Source organism: Mauremys reevesii, linkage group 4 (assembly GCF_016161935.1).
Source record: "Mauremys reevesii isolate NIE-2019 linkage group 4, ASM1616193v1, whole genome shotgun sequence".
NCBI classification, from domain to species: Eukaryota; Metazoa; Chordata; order Testudines; family Geoemydidae; genus Mauremys; species Mauremys reevesii.
In genome coordinates, this window is record NC_052626.1 from 35,467,889 (window position 1) to 35,480,893 (window position 13,005).

Below are 13,005 nucleotides of genomic sequence, written 5' to 3' on the forward strand. Positions count from 1 at the left end.
GCAATTTGTGTATACAAAAACTGAACAGTTCTATTTTTAAAATCAGTGAAGTATATAATAGGTTTCTCTTTTTTTGCAGTCACAATTAAGAAGAACCTGCTCTCAGTTAGCTTAAGTGATGTGAGACTCTAATGGAGTGCTTAGAAGGCTAACGAGGGAGGGTGGAAGTGCTCCAGGTGAGCTGTATAAAAGAACAGCTCATTTCACCAGTGCTCCTTTCAGAAACCATACCATGGAGGAATAGTACTAATACACTGAAAGCCTGTGAAACTTACAGGGAATTATACAGAGGTTAATGCTGGGTTTTAACAGTAGTTGCAGATTTACATCAAGTCTTTTAACTTTAGTGCTAATTAGCATCTGAGAAGGGTTCTAAAAAAAGATAGTGGAACAGAACAAGAGCCCTGCCTGTGTAGGTGGATCAGGGAAATATCCTTTTTTGTCTGTGAAAAAGGGAGAGTTTCCAAAGGCTGAAAAATAACCTAATCTCTGGCAGTCTGATGAAAGGTCAGCTAAACAAGACAGTAGCTGTGATCAAGCTGAAATATTACACAGTACTCCCTCTCTCTTCAAATAAGAGATTGTTGGATTTTTCTATACTACTATAGGTATTTATTAAGTGCATAAAAGTGGAAGGAATAGAACAGTATGTAAAATCTATTTAAACCATCAAATACTTCTGGGGGAAAATGTTTATAGGTTTTCTCTCTGTGACCTATGCTGGAATTCTTAAGTTTACAGATATACTTCTATAACGCACTCCATGCAAACTTGCTTCTTTCACTTTTATAATTATATATTGACAGCCCCAACAGTTCTCCAAGACTTTCTGAAGTTTGTTCCCATATCAGTCATTGGGAGGGGGGGAAGAAAGTGGAAATCTGTTGTTAACTGAGCAACTCAAAGCTTTATTATTAAGTAACACCATAGCTGCCGGTGGTGACTTCCAATATGCACTGCTTGCTTTGTGAAGGACACTGGCTCCAAAGAATTTGTGCTATAAAGAAATGAACAGATAAGGTGAAGAGAGGACATAAATGCTGACTATTGAATTACATCATGACCTCCTAAAGATACAATGAGAAGTGAAGTAAAATTGCAAAAACAAAACAAAAAAAACCCCAGTTATTTTTACATTTATACAGTCTTGCAGAACAGTTATAGAAAATCCTTAGCACTGGATATTAAATTTCTACTACAGAATTCTATAGGATAGTTGCAGAATTCTACCATTTTTAAGAGTAATTTCTGTAAAACCCTAAAAAAATCTATGTAGACCCCTAGTGGTTACATCACTGTTTGTTTCTACAGAATTTTTTCCATAAAAGGAAAGGTAATCATAATCAAAATCAACGTTTGCCACCAGTTACCACTATCACAAAGTGTTGTTAATGGCACCACAGGAAAATTGTGGTATTTCAGTCCAGGTGATAAATATTCACAAACAGAATCTTTGTAATAGTGTTTGCTGAACCTTCAACAGCTACATCAAAATAAAGAGGATGATGACTTTGCTTTGTCCAATGTAATATTAAAAATGATCCTGTGTTCTAAAATCATACTTGTCTCCCAATAACTTTTAAGAGATGTCATATTTTGTAGCATCAGTTCAGAATTTCCCCAGGTGTTACTGGCTCTTTATGAGAGAGGCCATGTTTTAAACTACAACTGGTGTCCTTTTGGGAGCGGGATGAGAGTGCAACCTCATTGGAGGGCCATGCCATTTGCAAATGACTATTTGTAGATATGCTGGAATTGGACGTAGTCAAGTTGGCTTTCTAAGGTCACCTCGGGCAGAGGAAGGGGCTATGAGGCCCGTTTTTTGGGCCACACAGCACCACATTGAAATGTTACCCTAGGGGCTGTGCATAAGGAAGTGACCAGACTTCTTGTACAATTGCTCATGTGACATATTGCAGCACTTGGACTGTTTTAGAAATGTGTTTTTTATTTTTTGGGTTTTTTTAGACTGTGCTCAGTGTAACTATGAAAACATATTGCACTTAAAAATCATTTTGCTCAGATAAACAAAAGGAAACACCGCGGGTCCGATGGATATAAAGAGGACAGAAAACACAGTTTAAGCTCCAGGTATCTTTCAGCACTGGAACGGGGGAATTGTAGCCCTAGGCTATCTCTACACTGCACTTTTGTCGGTAAAACTTTTGTCAGTCTGGTGTGTGGACAGCGCTTTGTCGGTGGGAACTTTGTCGCTGCTGCTTGTTGGGGGTAGTTTTATTTTGCCAGCAAGAGAACAGCTACACGGGAGACCTTAAAGTGGCACAGCTGCACTGCTGTAAGGTGTGCAGTGTAGACAAAGCCCTAGTGGAGTGGTGGTGTTTTATCAGCTGAGCTGAAATTTTTTTCATTTCCTCTATAGCTGAATCTATATGGAGGGTGGGGAGGAGGGGCAATATTGATTGGTCGTGGAGGTGCAGTATCAGTCCCCAAAGAAATGCCTTTAAAAGGAAAACATATCCTTTCCCTTACCTACTCCAAATAATGATTATGTTTCTTTGCTGGGGGTAGGGCTCCCTACAGACACGAGTCAAATAACAATTAGTAATAACATATTTAGTAATAACAAAATAACAACAACAATTAATAATACTTAGCCCTTATACAGTACTTTTTAAATCAGTAGATCCTAAAGCAGTTTGGGACTACAGTGTCATTAGCCCCATTTTATAGAGGGGAAAACGGAGAAACAGGTGAAGTGATTTGCCCAAGGTCATTCAGCAATCCAGAGACAGGTATAGAACCCAGATTAAGAAACTAGAATGATACAAAATTAATATGAGTTCCCTTAAATGAATTAAAAACTGCTAACTGATAGCAAAATATTCAAAATGTTAGTTGAAATGAAGAATCCTCTTAGAATAGATGTGTTTCTAGTGGTGGGGGACGGAGTCCCAGAGGAACTGGTTGTTGGCCCTATGATATTCAACAGTTTTATCAGTGACCTAGAAGAAAACACAAAATCATCCCTGATAAAGTTTGCAGATGACACAAAGATTGGAGGAGTGGCAAACAAGGAAGAAGACAGGTCATTGATAAAGAGCAATCTGGATTACTTGGTAAACGGAGTATAAGCAAACAATGAACATTTTAAATAAGCCTAAATCTGAAGCCATACATCTAGGAAGAATGCAGGCTATGCTTACAGGATGAGGGACTCTATCCTGGGAAGCAGTTACTCTGAAAAGAACTTGGGGGTCATGGTGGATAATCAGCTGACCAAGAGCATAGTACTGTTCTGTGGCCAAAAGGACTAATACAATCCTTGGATTTATGAACAGAAGAATTTCCAGTAGGAAAAATGAGGTTATTTTACTTCTGTATTTGGCATTGATGCAAGCACTGCTGGAATACTGTTTTCACTTCTGGTGTCTATAATTCAAGAAGAATGTTGTCATATTGGAGAGGGTTCAGACGTGAGCCACAATAATAGTGAAAGGATTAAAGAAAAGGTTGTACAGTGATAAACTCAAGGAGCTTAATCTCTTTATTTTAAGACAGGGAAGATTAAGAGATGACTTGATCAGTCTGTAAGTACCTACATGGGGAACAAACAATTGATAATAAAAGTATCTTTAATCTAGCACACAAAAAGTATAATAACAAGATCCAATGGCTGGAAGTTGAAACCAGACAATTCTGAGTGGAAATAAGGTGTAGATTTTTAACAGGGAGGATAACTGATCATTAAAACAATGGACCAAGGGTTGTGGTAAATTATCTATCACTGCCAATTTCTAAATCAACATTGGATTCCCCCCCCCAAAAAAAAGATAAGCTCCCGTTCAAATAAGAATTACTTCAAGTAAATCCTTTGGCCTGTGTCATACAGGAGGTCAGACTACATGATCACAAAGATCTCTTCTGGCTTTATGATATATGAATCTCCTGAATCCCAGCCTAGTTCTCTGTCCATTAACCCAAACCACCTCCTCACAGTCTCGGCCTCAGGCACTGTAATGCTCACCAGCTCTATACATGACAATGGTATTGTAGGATTGGGAGGACTGCCCATCTTCAAACCCAGCACTTTGGGGGCTTTTCTGTTTGCCCTGTGCAGGATTTTGCAGATAGGGAGCAGTAGATCTGCTGTGATAGAAATCCACTAGCCATTGCCCCATGCAGAGCACATGTGCAGAAGCACCAGGACCTGTTACAGCCTCAGGGATGCACTTCGTGGTTTAAAGAGAGTTTTCCTTTCCGCACAGGACCCCATTAAATTCCCACTGCACCAAGCCTAGCTGCCATCTATGGCTGGCGGAATAGAGTTTTGACTGTGTGATTAGACACACACATCAGAGGTATGGATGAGTGGAACTGTTTAGAAACCATGAGAACTAGCTCTGAATCTCAACTCCACATGAGTAACTGAATCTTATCCTGCAGCAGCTCTCTTCCATATCAGCCATTGCTATATGCACTATAGTGCACTACCTAGTGCAAGTCCCTTTAAATCCATCAGGGGGTTTCAGCAGGTGTGTGTGCTGGGCTGGCTGCTGTTGTAAAATATCATGCACTCTTGAACTTCCTCTGGCTCAAAGGCAAATGCATTTGGCAGAGTATCAGGAACATAGAAATGTGCCATACTGGAGTAGACCTATTGTCCATTCAGTCTGGTATCCTTTCCCATTCTTGGCATGTATCTGTTGATTTGCAGGTGGCTAAGTAATGGGGCAAAGATCTCAGTGTCAGACGCTGTAAAATGACTGCAGGAAGTTTGAACTGATGTGGGATTAATTGCTTTAGCATAAAAATATAATTCACTGTCACTTCACTTTCAGGAATCACGATTTCCAATCTAAATAACTGGCGGTAATAAAAATACCACATTTTTTGAGGAGCAGGTGCTGAACACCGCTCGGCAGTGAGGAATGTCCCACATAATGCATAGCCTGGTCAGTTCTAACTGTGTGTACATGATGGAGAAGGAAGAGAGACTGTGAGTCTGCAGCAGTATGTTATCCAAACCAAACAGGCTTATTCCCCAGAAATAATAACAAAATCAGCCATACAGAACATTGCTTTGCTGGATTTTCTTGAATCCTCTGTTCATCCTTTGAAACAATATAACCTTTTGAAATTCCTTCTTTTCCATTAAAATCATTGCTAAACTGGGATGAAATGGACTCTTTCAAACTGCACAAAGTTCCCATTTACTGCATGTATTTCATGAAAGGAATTTGGCTGCTTATGTTAATTTTTATATCTCTGCATCTGCTTCTTCTTTGGTGTCTGTCTGTGCCTCTGCCTCCCTATCTGTATGGATGGTAGATGGGAAAGACCCGACATTATGATGCAATATAGGGATTTTCCCAGAAAGAGTTGGGATGGCAGTGTTACTTAGAAGTGGCAAAACCACAAGTGAGTTATGCCATTATACCATCTCACATGAGCATGCATTCTGTTCATGCCACTTATGTTTCAGTACAGCTAGCCAGTCCTTCCAGGTGCAGAGAGTAGGAGCCAAGTGGACTTAATGTTGTGGGGAAGGAGTGTGGCAGCAAAGGATCCAGTCCTACCTTCCAGAAACACTAACCTCCTCTGCAAGGCAATTTCTGCTGAGCAGTCCCAGAGTTGCTTGCACAAAATTTCCTCTTGCTGGTAGAAAGGGCCTCAAAGCCACCTTGTGCCTCCAAAGGCTGCTCCTTCCAATGGGAGATAGGTGCCATCCCCTAGTAGGTCAAGCAGGGGTTTGGAGGCTGAAGATAGAGTGGGACAAGAAGAAAAATAGACAATATTCCCTCAATTAGGCATCTAAGCACCATACACTAAAATCATTATAAACCATTGCAATCAAAATACAGAACTAACCAGACCAAATGTTCAGTGTGCCTGTACCAAAGGATCTGGCTGCAGGGCAAGCTCAGTAGTCCACCGGTCATTTCAAAAGAGGAATCAATTGACAATAAATAATAAAAAGAGAGAGCACAAAATGGGAGCAGCAATTTCAAAAAGCTAGGAACAAAGGACAAATATTGAGTGGCTTTAAGGGCAATTATTGTGGGAGGAAAAATTCTGCTCTTGGATGAAAATGTAATATGCCATTATTCAAGGAAGCACTTTTCCCGACAGGTAATATTTTACTATAATTTTCCATAGAACAAATCAATGTTTGGTATGGTAAATGCAATATATATTCAACTAAAAAGTATCCAGGTACTGGTGCATTTCTGTGATTGGCTCTAACAGCTCATTCAGACCATTTAATTCATCACAGGGCTCAAGTAGACACTACAAGGCCAAATTCTGATTTAAATCTGGAGTAACTGTACTAATAATAAGAATCCATAACTCTTTTTCACCCATAGATTGTGAAATGCTCAAATAAAGGTCATTTTACAGATGGGAAACAGAAGAACTGGAAAGGGAAGTGACTTGCCCAAGGTCACCTAGCAGAGCAGTGGCAGAGTTAGGGTTGTTACCTGTCCGTGTTTTCCCAGACTCTCATCCCATTTCTGAAGTAGTTGCCCAGGGAAATCTGTAAGGATGGTCAATACACACTGCCAGTTTTCCAGTTTTATGGATCATCCCAGATGTCCTGGGTATTTTTGTACCTCAGAGGTGGCAACCCTAGGTACAGTCATGAATTAAACTTTTTTCTTGAATCCCAGTCTAGTGCTGTGTCAGTAGAAAACATTGTCTCCCCATTAGTGGAATATACGTCATTTACACTGGTGCAAAATACAGGAGTAAATCCAGCTCCCATTCCACTGAAGTAAACGCTCCCCAGGCAGCAGTATCAATTAGTAAGGTTTCCTTGCATGGTTAATGGGGAACTGTTGCTTATTCTCTGTGTGATGTGGAGCTGAGAATTGTGGGGGGCTGCAACACAGCAACACATAGTGGCAAGATGGAACTGAGCATCACCAAACTGGCATAGAGGTAGGACTGGAGGACCGGATTCCATGCATATCCTCCTGTCCTCTCCTGTACAAGAATAGAGCCTCACTCTCCATCCCTTTGTGTGTCTGTCTAACAGTAAACCTGGCTATTCTGGCAGGGTGCTGGGCTCTGGACTTTGGCTGAAGATAAGAATTTGGGCCTAAATTGATGAGACTAAATCAAATAATGAATATGAAGTTCACACTTGAAAATCTATTCTCTTTGCAATAAAAAGCCTTAACCACAAAAATGAAACCCAGTTCTGCACTTGATTTAATATATTCTAGTTTCTGCCCAGGAAGGAGGGGGAGCAGAAAGATACCAGCACACATGGTATGGAAGATGAAAGTGATTATAATGCATAATGTAGGAGGAAGAAAATTATGGGGAAATTATCTATAGCAGTTCACTGATAATTATATTGCATAGATTATAAAAGAGTAACTGAAAGTATATATGTAAATTACTTAAATGTTCTATCTGAATTTTCCACCGTTCTGTAGATTGTAAGAGTTGCCTGAAATTTGTGAATTAAGAACACAGATTAAAGTAAAGCCAATTTATTTTATTTTATGTGGTTTGTGATGCATGAAAGATGCATAAATGATTGGTTTATGTATGTACAATCCTTGCAAAATATACATGTTATGAGTTATGTATTGATGAAAGGAAATGCAATGTGGAACAGTCTACAATTTAGAAAGATGAAGATAAAGCCTAATAATTGCATCTGGATTTTCACTTTTATTTTCCTGAGTGCTTCATCTATTAAACTTTTTATATCAGTGGAAAGATAATTAGGCCATTCATGTACTTACTAACTGCGGCTGGGAATGTGTGATTTCACAATGTTTTGTATACACGCATATTCATTTTTACTGTGTCTGCTTACACATTGCAGACATGATAGGTTCCAGCAAAGCTATTTATTTAATCTACTGTTCAAGACAAATATGCAGGAAAACTGAATTTTCTCTTTAATTTGCTTATTTTCCTTTTAACACTGATATTAGTGCACGTATTTCACAGGAAGTACACGTCACTCATGGAAAATCATTTGGTGCACCTGGAAGAAATGAAAAGGAGGAATCAATGTTGTGATTTCTTTACAATCTGGACTTCAGAAATGAAGGTTACAGTGGGCAAGAAGGATGTCCAGGTAAAGCCCTTTGCACTCTGTAGGTTTGAGTCAGTTATGCTGATGAAAATCATGAGTAATTTTATTGAAATCAGTGAAGTCACACTGGTATAAAACTGGTGTGAGATCAGAACCAGACCCTAAAAATGTCTTTGGCCAACCTAATTAGCAAGTTAATTCTTTCAGTGTTTACCTTGTGCTTCTCCGCCACTTGTTTGTGTTATCCCTCTTATTTTTTTCATTGTATGTACAGATTCTACTAGAACATTTTTTTAAGCTATGTGTATCTGCAATGAATAGCACAAGAAGGCCCTGATTTCAGATTGGGACCTCCAGATTACAACTAGTGAGAACCTTTTTGACAAAACCTTTTTGTCAGAAAATGCCAGTTTCTTGAAACCATTTTTTGTTGTTGTTGTTGTAGAAATGAATCTTTTTCAATTAAACTTTCATCAGGAAGATTTCTCAGGTCCAGAATGTTATTTCTGGTTAGCAAGAAAGCAGGAATTTTAACCCAAATCTGCCACATTCCAGACAAGAGGCCTAATCTCTTGGCTATTGCCTGCTCTATGGTGGGTGTCTCTCTTTGCCCCCCAGCCCCCCCAGATCTTTTGAATGGTCTCAGTTATGTTCCACATTGAAATGAAACCAACATGGAAAAGCTTGAAATATTTTTATAAAATGGAATTCTTGTTTTTTAGCCAGCCCTATTCCAAAGGCTATTGGGATGATCTAAGGGAGGGTCCAGGCACATTTGCACTGATGCAAATCCAGCTCCAGTGACCCCAGTTGCTTTTACAATTGTCACGGAAGAGTTGTGGCTACTACACCAGCCAAAAAGACTGGTATAGAACCTATGGAGGTGGGCTAAATGGCTAAATTTCAACCCCCCAATATCTTTGAATGCTAACTGCACAGTACCTGAGTACTGGCACTCAGTCTGTGTGGGAAGAATTTAATCCATTGTTTAGCACCTTCCTCTGTAATTAGTCCTCTTGAAATAAATGGGGATTACTTGCATAGTAAGATACTACTCAACTAGTGTAAGGGTGCTAGACCTAGGCACTAGCGGAGCATAGCTGCAACATGTTTAACAAGAAATGGGTCCAGATTGGACATCAGGACTCTAAGCCCCAAATTGTGGGAAGTTTGGATTGAGGCCTGATTATAGAACTAATCTTTTGGGACTCTGGCACATCTCCAGTAACAATTCTCACAATTCTGTGAAACTGCCTTGAGGTTCATCTACAAGTAACAAAAGCCATCTAATGAACGCTTCTACATCTGGCACCAAATTCCAACCTCAGATGCCTGACATACATCAATGAAATGTGTTCACACATCTAATTAGAGGTGGTTTGTGTGTGTTTCAGGACAGGTGTTGCTGTCTTCCTTATGTCATGGAGCAGAATCCGGTGACTCCTCTGCAACAGAGAAAACATGAATATACGGTATATCAATGAAAAATGCTTTGAACAGTCTGGATCAGAACATCGCCCTGTGCCTCAACCATGGAAATACCTGTTCATCTAGTCTGGGAATTTGCTATCAGTGTTTGGTATCTGATTTCTGCTACTTTCATTCAGAATAGTTTAGGGATACGGGCTTTCTAAGTGACAAGGATGTTTTTGTTAAATATTTTCAATGGTTTGTGTCAACTGTGGGAGCTAATACCCTGACTGATTTGATGCAACACTTCATAATACAGTGATGAATAGGTACTGGAAAAATAAAGAGACAAAACCCATGCAAAGGTCATTAGACTTAATAAATAATAGTTAATGAAGCTTCAATCAACAAGGACAGAGGGCATGCTTTCTAAAAGGAGACTGATTAAATGCTAAATGACAGAGAAAGCAGCCTATAGAAGCAGAGAGTAATAGTTTAGCAGTTAGTTTCTGTGGTGCTAGGCACAATATAAGCTTGAGATGCAGCATAACAAATAGGAGATAGAATAATGTCCTACCAACTTATCTGAGATGGAGTAATGAAAGGGGAAGAATTGTGTTCCAGACAAGGTTGAGGAGTAATAGGAGAAAAAACAAGGGTTACAATCCAAGCTAAACCTCTTACCTAGGAGGTCAGCTAAGATATCCAGGGAACTGAATCATTGAGGCTCTGTCACTGTTCAAGAAAACATTGTATGTACTAGGCTCAAGAAAGTCTTGCATTTTTACATAGGGCTGGAGCATATGACCCAGAAGAGGAGCTGGGTGGGAAATGGTTTTCCCAAAGAGTGACACTTTTTGAGATTTCATTTTTTTTCCTTTTCTGCATCAGAATGAAACTGAGACCTCTCAAAGGTTCATGTCCATGGTCTGAATCAGGCTGAACACAGACTTGAATCTGGATCGCCTCCATCCCATGAGGAGATACAGAAGCCTATTGGCTAATCTGGGTGTTGATGAGGGAGGCTCTCACCAGAAATTCCCACCTGGACCTGAAAAACCTTTGTCAATGAAAGTTTAATTGAAACTCATACATTCCTGGAAAAAAATGGTGTTGACAAATTGGCCTTTTCTGACAAAAAGAAATTTCACCCAAAAGTTCCTGACTAGCTCTACCCTGATGGTGGTGCTTCCCTTCTCTCAAGGCATCTGAGAAGTCCATTTCTTCACCAGGCTTCAACTACCATGATATGTATGCTGTGATTTTGACCTACAAATTATCCAGTTAAATACTGATTAAAGCCTATGAAAACAGGCTTTGTGGTGTTGGGAGATGAATGTGAGTTAAAAGCCATAAAACTGCAACTAGTAAAATTTCAGGAAGAAAATGGAAAGCCCACTCCAATCAATGCCCAACAACATGGAGTGATATAATGCTATCTTTCTTTCTACCAACTAATAAATGTAACACAGAAATGCTTTAAAAACCATAAACTGACAAAAGATTGGCTTAATCGGCTTAGTACAGTTGAGCTACTTTTTGAATATGGAGCTATCAACATATTCATGAGTAAAGAAGGTTTTTGTTTTTTGTTTTTTTTTTAAATACTAAATAGAGATCACCTTTTCTTTGAAAAGCAAGCTTGGAATAAGAACACATCAGTGCTCCTGCAGCCTGTGAACTGCTGGGGCCATTGATTGTGGTTTCCAGCAAAACCATTTCTATCATTCATGGCTGAGGCTGAATGTCTTCTCTCTTTCCAGACACAATTCCGTGTTGCTTCTTTTGAGGCAAATGTGCTCTGCAGCTTTCTAAAGCTACATGGAGAAAAACAAACCATAATTCATAGCAAAATGAAGGACATCATGTTCACATCAAGAGCGAAAAGGGAAGAGGTCAAAAGGTGGTGCGTACTCATCCATCACAGTGTACCGGGTAGCGCTCCAGTCTGGCAGCTCCATCAGGCTCTGCTCCGCTAAACCAACTGCCATAGGGAGACACACTACTGTGCAGTTAAGGCTTTGAATAAGATCCCATTATGTCCAGACTGCTGCTGAAGTTGCACTTGTAGCCTTGAATGTCACATACACTCCAGGGGTCAAATTCTTAGCAGATGTAAATTGATGTTGATCTATTTAGTTCACATTTACTTTGGAGCTACACTGATTTACACTAGCTGAGGATTGGGTCCCAAGCCTCTACACTTTATATTCATGGTATCAGACAATGCTTTGCCATTATATTGTTATCTGTCAAATAAAGGACCATCTGGTTATTAACTAATACAGAATGAAGCTGCTTATCTCTTTAGAAGCATCTCTCAGAGCACATTACAACTACACTTCAGGATCTGTGTTGGCCTCCAGCTCTTTCTGGATGCAATTTGAGGTATAATTTCCACCTATATATCCTTAAATGGTTTAGAACCTGGGTAACTCAGAGACCATATACATAATGGTGTTGTACTGTGGTAACTGATGCAGTATAGCTAACACTTCTATTGTTGAACTGGGAGTGGGCTGAAGGCAGGACACTTTTAGTGCAGGGTCTTCAGCTCTGAAACATGTGTTGCTTGTTGGTCTCTCAGAGTCCAAATTTGTCGACTGTAAGGTCATGAGCTGAGTTGGTAATAGTGCAGGGTGAGAGTCTGAGGAGCTTTGTCTCCTGACCTCAGTTTCTTTTAGGATAACATCTTTTGCTTGTTATTAATGGTAATTTAGTCTGTAGTGGTTATTTAGACAGGTCCCTGGTGCATTTCCTGATTACTTGTGCATCTTGCTATGTGTCAGTGAATTTGGTGTGTATGGGGTGTTCAGGGAGGGGTAGCACCTCTGGTGTAGAGGCATGTCGTGTCCTTTCAGGGCAGCTCGTCCACCTTTGGTCCCCACCTGTCACTCAGCTCTCACCTGTGGCTCCTAGTAGCTGTAGCATGCGCAGCGGCCACACCTCGGGCAACAGCTTTGACAGGCTGGCTAAACCAGGTTGAAGGTAACCGTTGGGCATAGACCTTCGGTGAGATAGGGCCTTGTCTATCCCGAGCATGTGAAGACAGACTCCGGCGGATTGAGCGGATGAGACCTTTTGGAATACGACCAATGGTCATGAAGGCGGTTTCTGCAAGCGATGTGGTACGCTAAGAGCACGGCAAGACGCGAAAGACGCCCTGGTCAACCACTGCGCCCAGCCCATCTCCAACCGTCTCGACTTTTGTCCTGCCATTGGAGCAGGATGGAATCTGGGAAGAGAGAGTGAGGCTGACTATGCGCACCTCTCCCTCACTTTAATCCAATTCACGTGCAAGTCTTGACATCCCTCCAATTCCCGTAAACTTTAAAGTCCTGTGGCGATGGGCGAGTGACGAAGCAGCAGGTGTGGATACACTGGGAGCTGTACCCGCGGACCTGCACACAGGTGGCTCAGGTCTAATGGTCGTCTTCTTGCTGACCGAAACAACAACTGGATTCGGCGTCTACCTGAGTGACTGAGCAGCCCTCTTTAGGACTGCACTGCTCACCTCCGTAGTAAGAGGAAGGGGCTAGAAAAGGTGCCCTAAACATTGTTTGCTTCATAGAACCCTG

The 13,005-nt window shown here is 40.5% G+C and overlaps 1 long non-coding RNA gene across 1 annotated transcript; it reads left to right on the forward strand.

Moving 5' to 3' along the window:
• The first annotated feature begins 240 nt into the window (after positions 1-240).
• On the forward strand, positions 241-9,637 carry LOC120404873. Its single transcript, XR_005598225.1, has 3 exons — positions 241-507; positions 7,930-8,059; positions 9,412-9,637. It is a non-coding gene; the product is annotated as an uncharacterized LOC120404873 (long non-coding RNA).
• The last annotated feature ends 3,368 nt before the right edge of the window (positions 9,638-13,005 follow it).